This window comes from Poecilia mexicana, unplaced genomic scaffold (assembly GCF_051168715.1).
Source record: "Poecilia mexicana isolate PSO_F unplaced genomic scaffold, ASM5116871v1 scaffold_3, whole genome shotgun sequence".
Classification (NCBI taxonomy): Eukaryota; Metazoa; Chordata; class Actinopteri; order Cyprinodontiformes; family Poeciliidae; genus Poecilia; species Poecilia mexicana.
Genome location: NW_028263372.1, coordinates 15,502,864 through 15,518,081, shown reverse-complemented (window position 1 = coordinate 15,518,081; position 15,218 = coordinate 15,502,864).

Here is a 15,218-nt window from a genome sequence, read left to right as displayed (position 1 = left end):
ATTCAGGAGGTCATATTTCACTTTTCTCATTATTTGATGTAAAAAGAAATGGAATCCAAACATCACAAAACTTAATTACATTTTCACAAAAAATAAGGAGGGGGCCGGGGGGGGGGACGTAATTTCATCAGTATCAATAAACCCTGCGGTCAGCGCAACAACAAATATTTAATCCTGATCCAGCTAAAAAGTTAAATTTATGCCAAACAGCTGGCGCATACTAAATGTGTCGATTCAAGATGCAAGATACATGATCCAGAAAGGTTTTGAGAACTTCTGTCATTCAGAATAGCTTCTCAAAGATCAGCGAAGGTCACAAAACCTCCAAAATAAGACTAAAGCAAAACAACACCGTCACACTTCTGTGGTACAAAATTGTGAGCAGTCTTTCAAATACAACAAATACAAATACAAATACAAATTCTTGAGAATAGGGACAAAATGGGTTTTAATTTTCCCTTTTTTTTGTATTATTTCTCAACCTTATGTATGCAAATATGACAAATAATGTTTAGGAAATCTAAAGATGCTAAGGTGCAGGCTCCCAGTTACAACATTTAAAAAAAAAGAAGAAATTTTTAATCGACCTGAACCAGAACTTTGTCATCACCATCTGATAAAAATAAATATAAAATGATTTTTAAAATACACTATTAGTGATATTTGTACTCATTTTACAGACAAATGCTTCTCAAGAAACAAAAGAAATATTATTTAAAACAAAAAACAACAAAAAGTCCATCTGACGGAGTTGACACAGAACTGAAGGTGGTGACAAACTAGTGAATAAAATGAAAAACTTGTGAAGTAATGCAATTTATGTAAAATACATTAAAATTAATTAATTGCACATTTAAGTGAGATTTGACAACAATTTCACTGAAAGAGTCAGAAAAACTCTGACGGAGTTGACAAAAAGCCAAACTACCTCAATTTATATGATGTTATTCTGAAGGAGGCCATATTGTAGCTCATCAGGTCCATGAAATCTTTACAATAAACTAAAATTAAGCTTTAATTTCACAAAATTTCATCAAAGTTTTGTAAATTGTCAGTTATGGTGTTGACACATCATGGTTGTGACAAGTAACTTAGGAATAAAACAGAAGAAAAAACTAAAGAATAACTTAAGCTAACCGGAGCTAACTAGCCCTCCTAGCAAAGGAAGAGAAAAGACGACATCATGGGGTCCTCAGAAGTCCTTGTCCCTATTCTCAAGAATCACTGACTATTTATTTTGCAACATCTGGCTCCGATGCTCAGGGGCTTCACATCTTCCATCATGTGTATGCAATGCACATATGTAGACTTAATTACACACAGAAACACACACTAGCACAGGCATACATATGCTGACAGAAGCTGTATAATAGAGTTGGAGGAGGGAGCAGAGGGACGAAAAGAAGAAAAAAAACAACATTAAATTGGCTCAAAAGTTAACAGCTGTATAATATCTGCAATGGGTCTCAGTAGATGCATACCCACTGCAAAGACTCAACAATTAATTATCCTGCTACAGATTCCTGGCAGCCCCTTGCTCTTTTTTCCTTTTTTTTTTTTTTTTTTTACTACTGTTGAGTGGACTCCTGCTGCTTCTTCAAAGATTAACATTTAAAAATTCATCAGCTGCCTTTTTTCAGGGTACTCAAATGCCTCCATCATTATTCCATAAGAATATGTTTCATTATTTCTCTGTGCCTATTATCACCACCATAACTGCCATGGGGCTATGAAGCAAAGAGCTTTGCTTAATCAGACCGTTAAAAAGACTGGAGAATAATCAACAAATATATTTAATGATTGAGCGAAACCAAAACTGAATCATCACATTTTGCTGAGCGACAGTAAAATGTACTTTAAACTCAAACATAGAAAACTGCTAAATTAAGCGAAAAAACAGAAGAACAAGAAAACAATACTAACTCTGAAGCAGGCATGTATTTGTATACAGTATATAAAATATATAAAGTTTACTAGTGTTTTTGGAAAAAGCATATTTGTTTGTAGTACTGTGACTGCATAGTTGTCTAAAATAGTTTACCAGTGGATTTAACCCTAATTGAGTCATTCATTTAAAGTAATATTCAGGCTTTGTTGGTGCTTTGTGTGTAAATTTCTCAATCACAAGAAGCCTGGCCGATAATATGATTCAAAACTCAAAAGATAAACCTGGAACCAGTACTAAATTTATGATAGAAAAATAAAAACTGGAGCTGGCAATGAAAGCCGGGGTTCCTGCTTTTCGCCCCAATCGTTTTGTCTTGCTAAAGGTCAGGAGGTGCTGAGCTCCTGTCCTCGTAATCATTGGGCAGCAGACAGATTGCCAGTCATTGCAATGGGCCAACCTGTACACACAGTCTGCACATACACACAGATGCACACAAGGCTAATTTACATTCACTTGTTTACTGAATCCACAACATATATACAATCAGGGACCTGGAGAAAAAGCACATATGCATGAAGAAATTTGCACACTCCACGTCTGGACAGCTGAGAATTCAACTAAAACCCTTCTGACTGTGAGGCAAAAATGCTAACAATCAAGGTACTATGAAACCCTGCAATAAGGAGTATGCAGAATTTAATCAAGTTCCTGGTAACTTGCGTCATTCATCTTTTCAAATTTAAGAATCTAACAATTTACCAATTTTGTACAGATAAGCTAATACGGCGCAGCAGGAGCCATTATGGAGCAGCAGTTGTCACCACTTCCAAGCCAGCTGAGCTGAGCCTTGTTAATGTCTAAGTAATTTACATATCATGCACTACTCTGCTGTGTAAAGTTTCCTAATTTATTCTCATGACTCTTTTATAACAGCAAAATTAAATCGAATTTCGAATTCGACTGAACTAAAATCCCACATTGCAGAATGATGCAGGCAACTTCATAAAATCAGAGAAATAGCTCCAACTTCTATTCCCCATCCATGTTTGTGCATGAGATGAAATTCCAACAGCAACATTAAAATTTCATAATATAAGCTCAGTTTATTTGAGGTTATGGACTGACTTATGAATTTCATTAAAAAAAGTACAAAGATACAAAAAGCAGACAGTGATGGTAAAGACAACTTTTAAAATGATTGACAATACAGACGAACGTATACGCTCATGCAGTTCTGTGGCATTCAGGGATTAAACGCACATGAAATGTATGAATACCTCTCATGAAAAGACTTTGTTTAGACAGTCTTGGCACAACCTGGACACAGAGAACTTTTAATAGGCAATAACAGATGTTCTCTTGACACCAAAATGCTGCTTTTTTTTCCTTCAGGCAAAATTTTTTATTAAATTGTTTTACCTCTTCCTGTTTAATGTGGAGTAAAAGTTTCAGATCATGCCTTTTCAGAGTACAATAAATCACTGAAAAGGCGATTGCAATTCCCCTATGCTTGAACTAATTCAAGCATAGGGGAACAACAAACAGTCCCTTTAAGCTTTTAAAATGTAAATGCGAGACATAAAAAAAAATATTAAAAATGTAAATGGTGGTGGTATTATTCTATATTCGACAAAACACAAAACTGCTGACAACTGTTCTACATGCCTTGGCTCAGCGCCTGAGGTCTCTTAAATCATAAATGGCTGCTTATTGGTTGCAGCCATCCTTAAGGCGATAGAGCAGGGACAAATGCCAATTTAGTTTTGCAACACAAGTAGAAAAACAACTGGGAGATAAGAATGCCCCTGGTTGTTATTTTGCCACCTTCTCATTTTACATTAGGCATAAGTCCATCAGTTGGAACTGGCCCATGCCTACAAGCAGTCAAAGCAACACAAACATGCTCACACACCCACATACTGTACATCTATCAGTAGAAGCATGATGAACAACTTCTGATGTTTGGCCACTTGGCAAATGTTCTTTTTTTTTCTTAAACTTTGCTCACAGTGATAAAAAAACAAACAAACAAAAAAAAAACACAAAAAAAATAAATAAATAAATATATATATATATATATATATATATATATATATATATATATATATATATATATATATATATAATACAAATCTTTAAAAGAGTCCTATTTTTCTTTTTTAAGTTAATGCACATCATTTTAATTAATCTAATTTAGGCAACCGTTTTTATTTATTTCATTTTAATTTAATATCATTTTAATTGGGCAAATTAGAGGATGTCATTTGAGGTGCTTCAAAAAAATAATCCTATTTTTCACTCAAAACATTCAGTAATCACCATCTTTATCACTCTTAAGGATCCAAACACACTACCGTAGCTTAATGCAAATTAACCTAATTTTAATTTTAAGCTTTCTAGCCATTCAGTTATTTATTTGAACCAATCATTTCTTAGGGTAAATTCATATGTTTTACTGTAGACTCAACAATAACTGTATCCAGAAATTAAAATGTGTGTTTGTCATTCATATAGATTCAAAATTATACATAGTGCCTCAAATATATTTACACCTCACAATGTTGTGAAGTGGCCACATATCAATAGCCCTGGAGACAGTAAAGCTTATTTAAATACAGTAGTTTTTTTGTTTTCCTATTGGCTGCCCTGTGGTGCGGTTGGTAGCGCTGTTGCCTTGCAGCAAGAAGGTCCTGGGTGGGCATCCCAGCCCGGGGTCTTTCTGCGTGGAGTTTGCATGTTCTTCCTGAGCATGAGTGGGTGTTTCAGCTTCCTCCCATTGTCCAAAAGAAACACGTCTGTTAGATTACTTTGCTTACTCTAAGTTGCCCGGTATGATTGGCTCGGCCTCTCTCCTGCTTCAGATATGTCTAGAGTTAGGCTGTTGGTAAAGCCAGCCTGCTGGCAGCCACTGTGAAGTACCAGCTGAAGCAGTGATGTGTTGCTTTCAAATGCCCAGTTTGTTGGCTGAACCCAACAACAGCAATGTGAATAACCAAACAAACAGGGTATGTCAATCAGCTGTGCGTTGCCCCACCCTGAAACTCAAATGTGCTGGCGGCTCAAAGTTACTCTGTTAAGGAGCGTAATTCCAACGCAAAGTTTGCCATTTTAAAACATCTCAACTTGTTACTTAATTGGATTTTTTTTTTCATGACTTCAACTTGTATATCTATAATTTAAAAAAAAAAAGAATCAAAATTTTGTCAGAAATTGAGTTTTTCTTCTTTATGTGCTCTGGTGAGTTGCTCCTGGTGTTGTTGTGCCTACAATTATCTGCCTTGCCAACTCCACACTTAGACCATACCAGCAATCAAAAATAGAATTTAATTCTGTTGATTGGGTATTTTCTACACTAATTTGTAAAACTGTCAATTTCTATGTGCATTTTCTGTTGATTGCAAAATGCAGTCAGGGATGGAAAACCAGGGTGTCATGCACTAATGAATTAACGATTCAGAAAACGACATAACTATGTAAACTGTTACTTCTGAGATCTAAAGTTATACTTGATCTACTCTCTGATGTTAATCCTCTTCAGAAGCTGACATTTCTTCGTCGGTGAGAAATGGGCTAAACATTGCCATCCTCCCTTCATGCGCTCATCTCCCCACTTTAGACCATGTGGGGCAATAAAGAGAAAGTTTCTTGGCAATCAGTCCCAGTTTTGTTAAACCACGATGTCACATGATAACATTGATCTGCCCCTTATGTATCAGATTGGGTATTCTGCCTTGAAACATTTTTAATATTGCCACCGCTACAGATATTAATATCGGATTGTGAATCTCTAATTAAGATTGTGAGGTGATAACAAGTGAGACCTGATGCAAAACAAATAAATAAAAAAATCTCATACCTGCTACTTTTTCAGCAACTATGCCATTAGTGCTTTGTGCTTTCAGGATGAGGTGTAGAGACAGAGCAGACAAGGAATAGGAAATGCAAAAAAATAAATGTGCAGCTCTTTGAGGTAATAATGAGTGTCGCTAAATTGCAACGAGGTATCAGGGCCTCTTTGTGCTGTGTATGAAATTTGTTCCCAGAGTCCACGGACTCATTTAACTTGGAGAATGCGATAACACAAAAATTCTATCAGGCATTTTGCCACTAAGTGAGAGCGTTATTTTAACTTAAGCCGTGAGGTGTTCAATCGATTCCATTTGAATGCAAGTGATTGCTGCTCGTCTGACTTATTACTTATGAATTTAGTCTAGCTGTTATCAATTCTGGAATAAATTTTGCTTATTTATTCCAGAGTGATCAAGCGAAAAGCCTACATTGTATCTCCTCTGCAATTTTTTTTTTTTTTTAATGAAGATCATCACTGATACATATCCTCTCTAATGATCAAGCTATGTGCATTGTCTCAGTTTGATGCATATATTGTTTTATGGGGTTCACTAGTTGTGTCTGGAAACAGAGCTGCCAAAAGAATTCCAAGTATCCAATAAATCCTGCTGGTGCTGTGCTGTGAGCTTCTGACTGACTTGATGAGATCTCAAGGTGCCAAATATTAGAACCGTGAAGAAAACAATTATGCAACTATAGAAGTCCCGTGGAAATGGATCATGTTTCTTAGTCAAATGCAAACAAGCAGAAAAAAATGCTGCTGAATTGCTCAGTGAAGGAAGATTTATTTGCATGACACTAATAGCCTTACAAAATTATATGCTAAAATATATAGTCAGCAAGAGTCAGACAACTTTATATGTCCCAATGGGCAATTTATTTTTAGCTTCGTAAGACCGTGCCTTTCCTTCTAACAGAGATCACAGCGATATGTTATCCGTAAGGAAGCATTTTGTCCACATTCAGCAAATGATGCTCCAAATCACCTACTTAAAGGAGAAAGACACATGCTTTTTTTATTGTAAGATTGTCAGGATTACTCAAGAAAAAAAAAAAAAAAGAGACATTCTGTGATTCATAATTATTTACAAAAAACATTGACCACTCAGCCCTTTTTGACCATTAATCTGCTCCGCTGGAGTTTGATTGGGTAGACTGGTCCCACAGCTGTGCATTATATGGTGCTTGCTTTATGAAAAACAGAACCCTCTAAAATTCATCTTGCAACCCAAAGCACGTCAGCTAATTGACAGTCAAACAAAGCTGAGAAAGCTGCAGTCTGCTGCACTGATTGATGGATGAACATGAAAAGTAGCCTGCCTTTTCCCATTGTGTGCCTATTCAATCAAACCTAGGCCAATGTGGCTGGCCGGCATCAATATGCATGGAGATAGCCTGTCTCCACTTTTCTTCACTTCTGTGTGAAGTGACACAGTTTGTCTGTTTTTCTTTGTTTGTCAAGGTGCTATCCATCTGTCCACTATCAAGAGAGTGGCCAACTGCACTTCATTTCCACCTGATTTAGAGTTATCGCATGTTCAGGAAAAGTCTGTTTGGCAATATTACCATCTATATTGTTTGAAAAGTTTCTTATGGAATCGTCATATGAATGGCTCTGCTTCAAGAATTATGCTATTAAATATATATAATATGCAAATAAAAGCAGAAAGCTAAATAGATATCATTGCTTATTGTGTTATTCATGTCAATAGTTTCATGAATTATGTAGACTTAAAGATGAAGGAGCAAATCCAGTCTATCTTAAATGGTTTGTTGACATATCATTTTAAGTCGTTTATTAAAATGTAGCATTTCTTACATTTTCTTAAAAAGGAGAAGATGAACTTAGGGAAAAACGAGAAGTAGACAAACAAAAAATAATCTGTCTTCAGTTGCAGCATTTTTTGTGTTATTAAAATGAAATAATATACTCTATAATTTTGCTTCTTCCAACAAAACGGTACTAAATTATTTGGGACTATCTTAGATGGAAGATTCCACAGGAAACTTGATGCTCCTTCTAACGGGATATTTGACCAGATGTTCAGAGCACCGTAAACCGGACCTGTCATTGTGTCTCAGCGCCTGTCAGCATTAACAACACAGGAAGCAGGTCAATAGAGACAAACAAAATAGCTGAACAGAAGGAAAAGTTTATTCCTTCATTCTTGAGTGTCATGTTGTTAATAGCCATTACAAGAAAATCAACAGATGTAAATCTTTATGATGAAAAACTGTACTATACTGTAATAAATGTGCTTAGTATGACTTTATATAAAGCTACTTATAAAAGCTTTTGAATATAATAAAGAAAAAGGCCTTTTTTATCATAAAAAATCCCTGGTTCTACTGATGCATAGACCTACTTGAGTCATAGACATGTTCATCCATCAATTGGTGGCAATTTCACTGCTCTTATTAAGAGTGGTGAAGTTCACAATTTAAAAACTGTGAAGAATTGATATTCCTATTTTCAAAACTTTTGAGAGAGTCCTATCTCATCTCTCATAAAGAAGTTTTTTTAAATATATGAACATATGAAAAATTGTATTCTTATCTGTGGAAACTGTTCAGTTACCCATTTTGACTGCATCATGATCTTACCTCCATCCATGTTGTGATATGAGGAATATCATTACTTGTTGAGTCTGTTAAAGTCGTCTGTGAATAGAGATTACAGAACTGATATTGTTAGCTGATTTTTTTTCTCACACTCTTCAACATTTCACTGGTGTTCATAAGTGTGAAAACTGCACAATTAAAATCTAGGATTTATTTAGTTTTTGAAGTGCACAATATGACAATAAGTGTAAAAATTATTGTAGGGAATGCTAAGACTCAGGGATATTGTTTTGACTCTTACCAGACAGCTCAATGTCAATGTATCAACAGGAACTTTGGTATAATGTCACCATGAGGAAGATAACATTGCAAGGTGATACATAGCTCAAAAACATTTTTCTGTCAAGAGACAATGTTTGCTTTTGTAGAAGTATAAAATGTGTATTTGGTTTTAAAGCATAAGTAATAACAAATTAGCATATACCTTCATGAAGAACACAAATTATTAAGCACCTAGAGCTCTGCATCCAGTAAATTAAATCCAAGAAAATAAAATGGCAAAAAAAACTAATTAAACTGACAAGTTGTTTTCCAAAGTCTGAAAAATGTGAAAAACACTTTTTTTTTCTTTTTTTTTTTGAGAAATAAACACAGTCGTCATATGTCAAATGTTCTGTGGTTGAGATGGACATCTGTTGGACTCAGTGCTTTAATTATTTTTTCTAGGCTTTTTTTCATGCCTGCATAGTCATCTTCCTTGATGTTTATTTCAAAATTCAACTGATTAGAGCGGAAGATGAAAACGAATGTGTGAGAGGTAACAGAAAAGCCAAAATGGCAGAACTGAGATATATACATCAGCATATTGCAAGCACTTAGTGAAAAGTCGTTATTAGTCCATGTGTTTCTTTTTGTTTGATCCTTTTAATAACTACTGAAAACTACAGACAAAGACAAAATCTGCCATGGCCACACTACACTTAGAAGGCTGCGAAGCCAGGTGAACTTTCTGGCAGCTTCAAGTGACCTGAACAGAAGGTGAAGAGATGTTGAGTCACTAAGGGAGGCAGACAGTGTATCTTCTGTCTGCAGACTGTAGGCACTACTAGAAGTTGCCAGATTCTTAAACTGTGTAGGAGACAGAAAGGCAGGAATACTTCACTGTGGAGTGAATGAGGCCAGGGAAATGTTTTGTGGCACTGGGACTTAATGGTGGTGTTCTTGTGCACCGTTTCTGTGATCTAATATATCATCATGTGATCTTTATGGAATTCTCCAAACTTGCCAGAAAGCTGCACTACAGCCACTCTCGGACCCCTTCTGCAAATTTTGCCCTGACTATTTTTTGTACCCTCCCCCATCTACCCTCACTTTTCTAGGATGCAACCACCTGCCACTGCATCCCTTAGCAAAGCAGCTTAGATTGCCAGGTGACTTGAAAAGCAAAGAATAGCTCCTTGGAAAAATTATCCACATTTGCTTTTTCTAATTTTTGCATCTCAAGTCAAAGCAAAAGATGCTCACTTAGCCAGTTATAGTTTGTTCGAGCTACAGCAATTTTTACAGAAACTATTTGCTCACATTCAAGAGCGCAGAGAATATAAGAAGCGTGTTTATCTGTATATAGACGATGTTTTCTTATATATGATTAAATGATAGGTGACAGTTTCATCAACTTGTTATTTCAGCTATTCAGCATGCTTTTCAGGTAATAATTTTATTGGAGCAAAGTGACCTACTGCCTGTAAAAGTTTTTGTTAACAGAAGATTGAAACAGTAACGAATAACTTTAGACAACTTAACTAATTCAAGGATTATGGTCAGCGATAAATACACTGGAATACAACGTGTCTTCTCTAAATTAGACGCTTGACCACAATATTCAGTTCTGGTGAAAATCCCCCAATGTCAGTGCTGCATAGAATTAATTCTCTCAAGATATAAGAATATACTGATGCATCTTTAAAAAATTCCTTTTAAAAGATAAATACATAAATAATGATTAAAAATGAAGTAGTTTTATTCATGTTGAACTGCAAAGAAAAAAAAAAAAGCATTTTGGCAAGCACAAAAATAATAAGTGGATTGACATTTACTTGCCTACTCGAATGTAACAATCACCTTGCAAGGATTGGAAAGTGAGGCTTGCCCATGGTTATGTTATAACATCTATCAGTCATCAAGTTGGGTTTTAGACACAATCCCAGAAATTACATATGCAATATGAATGTGAAAACAACTGAAAAGTAATTTAGGCTCAGTCTTCTATGTTGCCTGTAACAGCAAATCCTACCATAATGTCTCCATGCTAGGCAGGACGTTGCATACAAAATAATATATGTGATATTGAAGACTGTAACACTGCAGGGACCTTTGCTTCCTTCAAACCAGAGCTCTACATGGGGATTGGATCACAGGACCCAATGCAAATCCCGTGGGAGCGGGTGGTTTTGAGATCACCGCTGGCGGGGGGCTGGATGCTTAAAATAGACGCTTGGTCCCAAAATGGAGAAAATAAGTGTGATTGGCAATAAGATCAAGACTGGATACTGGAAAAAAGAAATTAAGTGAATAGGTAAATATCAAACTAAACCTCTTCTGGGATTAAATTGTGCACAATTTCATCTAAAGGTGCAAACAGAACAAGGACTTTGATGTGGATTCACTGCTCTCAGCCGAAAAAACAAAAACAGAAATCAAACAAAGAAAGAAACCCAATCTCTTTGTTGATCAGGAAAAAAAGCTTGCTTCTTCAATTTAGGCCCAAAGTCTTGTGATGAAGAAAACAGTTGGACAATTCAATTCAGAGAGTTGAAGATTCATTTTAAGTGCTCCATCTGAAATAGTATTGCTGTGCACACATTTCAGAAGAAAGCTGGGGTAGCTTGAGTCCAGAGTTTCCCAGCAATATACCTCTCTGGCCTATTCTCAAGTAAAACAGCTGTAGTATATTTATTTATTAGTAGTTTCTGAGACAGCATTTTCTATTTTTATTATTATCATTTTTCTTTTGATAATAATTGTGGATTCAGCATTCTTTTTTTTTTAAATCTCAAAAGTTTCATCATCTTTGTGATCTGATTTTTATTTAATTTTCTTTTTTGGCTGTACAACTTCTATTTTTATTATTTGGTCTCAGAGAATGCGTGATTCAAAGTGGAAAGATTGTTTGTTTAATATTAATGCATTTATTCTGCTCTTGTTAAACTGTAATAAAACTACTTCCAACAACTTCAGCAGAAGGACAATCTTAGCAAACAGCCGGTTTGTTTACATACCTCCTTATTAGAGACGATGTCAGTGAACAATTTTCTGACTTACAGAGGTTCCAGATAAACTAGCGAGTGTATTCAAAATGCTTCACAATGTCACATCACAAGGCATTTGACTTCCCAAAAATGGATAGTGGAAAGGACAGAGAGAAATAACCTGGCAGCTTGATATTACAAAGTGTTTGGGAAAAGAGCTTCGACTAGATACCTGCATGTTCTGTTAATGTTTAACACAATTCAAATCCCAACACAGATTTCACTATTTAAAGGAAATAATACATAAAGCATTCCCCATAGTTTCACCTCTATGTGAGAAATGTGGGGTCAAGGAGGCTAACTTTATACACAGCTGGGCTGCTTGTCCCAAACTGCGTGGGTGCAGGTGCAAATATATATCATTTGTTTCCCATGATACTGGAGGTCTAGTTTGTTAAACCAGCAGTTTCTGGCATATGGTTTTGTAACTGTGAAATAATAATAAAAAAATATATATATATATATTTATTTATTTATTTTTGAGAGAGAGAGGTACTCTCTTCTAAATATTTGACGGCAGACTTACCTGATAAGATACATTTTATTTGGAAGTAATTAGGGTTTATATTGAAAGACAAACTTGGGGGTTTTAAAAGAATCTGGCAAACTTTGGTCTCTTATCTTGACGGAGATACTAAATTGAAGTAGGAGTGCCCTCAGGGTGAGAGAAGAATGGATTAGGGGGAAGTTAATTTGTACTGTCTTGTGATGGACTCTCATGAATGTCGACACACACAAGGTAGTATACAAACTTGACTGAGTTACACCACTTCTGTCTGAAATAACAGAGAAAATATCCAGCATAAGAAGCTTTTCCACAAGCTTCTTATCTAGCTTGCTGGATGTCTGACATAAGGCCTACATTTTCAAAAGCCAATAATACTGAATGCCAAACAATTGTAAAAAAAAAATTTGAAGTTTCACAAATATATAATGGCATTGATTTCATGATCCCAACAGGCCTAAAACATAAAAACAGCAACAAGACACATGCACATGTATGTTTGTTAATGGTCGTTTTTCTTTCTTTGTTGTGTCTTTTCTATTTCTTACACATTAAATTGTTAAAGAAAGTTGCTTTATTCATGCAATATTTAGCAATAAATATATTAGAGACTAAACACCTTACTATAGCTCTCAGCCATGTGAATTCTCTGATCCCAACAGTGACCAAGCAAAAAACCTTGCTTAGTCCGAATATAGCCTTCATAAAAAAAGAAAATAGACAACAGCAGTAAAACTTTTAGGGAGAGCACAGCTAAGTATATATGGTTATAATTTTTTGTATTTATTTAATTTTTTGAGTATTACTTTCATGTCTTCATTGAGAAAGCTGACACCGCATGCCTTGCTATGACTTGAACAGGAAGCTGTATATATTGAAAGCATCTTTTACGGTCCTCCCTGTGATCCCCTTCCATTTGCCACTGGATATATTCCCACACGCAACAGCACAGTAAACGAGCTTCTCTTCATCCTACAGACAAATTTGTTGGACGGGAAAATTACTTACTGACTTAGCAAACTATGTGAAAACATAAAGAAATATTCAATTCCGGCATGAATTATATCCATAAAAATTAGTCCACAAATCTAGCCTACAGACTGTTGACCTCATTTTATCCACAAATAAATCACTTCCAGTGAGCACATTGCTAGGTTAATGCAATACAACCTAAAGAATGGGGGTGCGTCCCAGTACTCTTTTGGATTCTGAGCCATATTTAGTCCGCTCAACCAGAGCAGCCCATTAACCTACGTCCTTGGTGACTTGGTGATATGCATTCTGTTTTGCTAACCCAGCAAAAAGACATGATTTTCATTGAGGTGGAAGTTTTGTACAAGGATGTTTCGCTGTACAATATAAGCTTAGTGCTTTTAAAAGTTAAGTTCTTGATAGACATAGAACAAAAACTACATGTCTTTTCATTAGCATAATTTCTTTAATCACATTTTACTGCAGCCTTTTTTTGTCAAAAAATGTTAAAAGCAGAGAGGTCCTCTTGTGACTTTGCAATGTAGATCAAAACATTATATGATGTTACCACTTGTCGTGAAGCTGTTTCAGGCTTCACAATAACAATTTACTTAATTTACGTATCAAACCAACAACCTACACAATTCAGAAACCCAGATTTTAACACTAACAACAGCAAATCAGTACTGACAGCTGAAATAACGTTTTTTAAGATGCTTGTTGAACGCATCCTCAAAACACATGACTAATAAAAATGTTGTCAAAATTATTTCTATTCTACCTAAAAACTGATTTTTCAGGAAACGGGAAGGAGAAATGACAAACAATCCATAATGTAAAATGTTGATTTACTTTGATGTGGTAGATTGTTTGATCCTAATGATTTTTATTTGGAGTCACATCCAGGAACCCTGGCTCCACAAAATAACCCGAACATTAATATTCACGGAAATAGTAACAGTCATGTTTGGCAATCTTTGTCTTGCTTATCTCACCTCTCCTCTGTTCATTCTCTTGTCCATGTTCAGTGTGCCACAAATAATTATATCAAACAGCTTAATGAGGCTGAATGACTACTTATTCATGCTTAAGACACCTGTGATTATAACTGAATACAATGGTAATTACAATAATTCATTTATTTATCACCACTTCCAATAGATATTGCTGTGGCATCAGCAGAAACAATATGTGAACTGTATTTCATTGCTTTCTAACCCTAACCGTTTCATTGCTTTATTTTACTCACTTACCAATTTATGCCTCAGTTCTGTACTGACACTCTGTTCTGAGGTGGGTTCATTCATTTGCCATTAGTGGTTTTTGCCAACCTGTACACCAATAGCATAGCCACACATCACTACTCGGTTCTTCTTCTACTGAAAATGGCATTTGCACCACTGTAGCGGCTTCTCGGGCACATCGCTTTTCCTGACAGGTCATTAATGCATACTGAATGACGTTTTCCAATTCAAACTGCAGATCTGCTTCTACGGTTTGTGGGTTGAACAAATTCACACCTATGCACAGCTGACAAAACATATACAGTACCATAGAAATGACTATATCTGCAATGGCAAGGTTCCTGTTAGTTTCTCACACAGACACCAAACTAACAAAAATGCCCAATGGCCTCTACATCTGCCAAAATGTCCACTATTGTTCACACCTTTTTCACCCCAGCCTGTGGGTGGTGATAATGTACTGTTTTGTCAACAATTTATTTAAAGGAAAGTAAACAATGAAAGCTTTGAAATGAATAGCTTTCATTGCAAAGCTTTTCCACCCTGTGGAATACCTTTGTAATGAAGCCGAGGGTTAAGCAGAATCAAGAGTAGACTTCCCGTTTTAGATCTGGCATGTCCACTTTAATCCATACAGTTCCCCCGATACATTTCTTTGAATAGTTGTTTCTGCTTTCTATTTTCTTTATTTTTAGAGGTTTTTCATCTTCGGTCTGCAACACAGGCAGATTGACACAAATGAGTCTGGAAAGAAAGGCAAAGAGGGATTGAAAAGAGTGAATCCCATGCCCATACAGCAATCTCTGACCATCTTGAGCTTCTCTGACAGTGATCAAGTGTGTCTTACTGAGACAGCTTAGGTGATCGAAGTTTCCACAGTGGCAATTCAT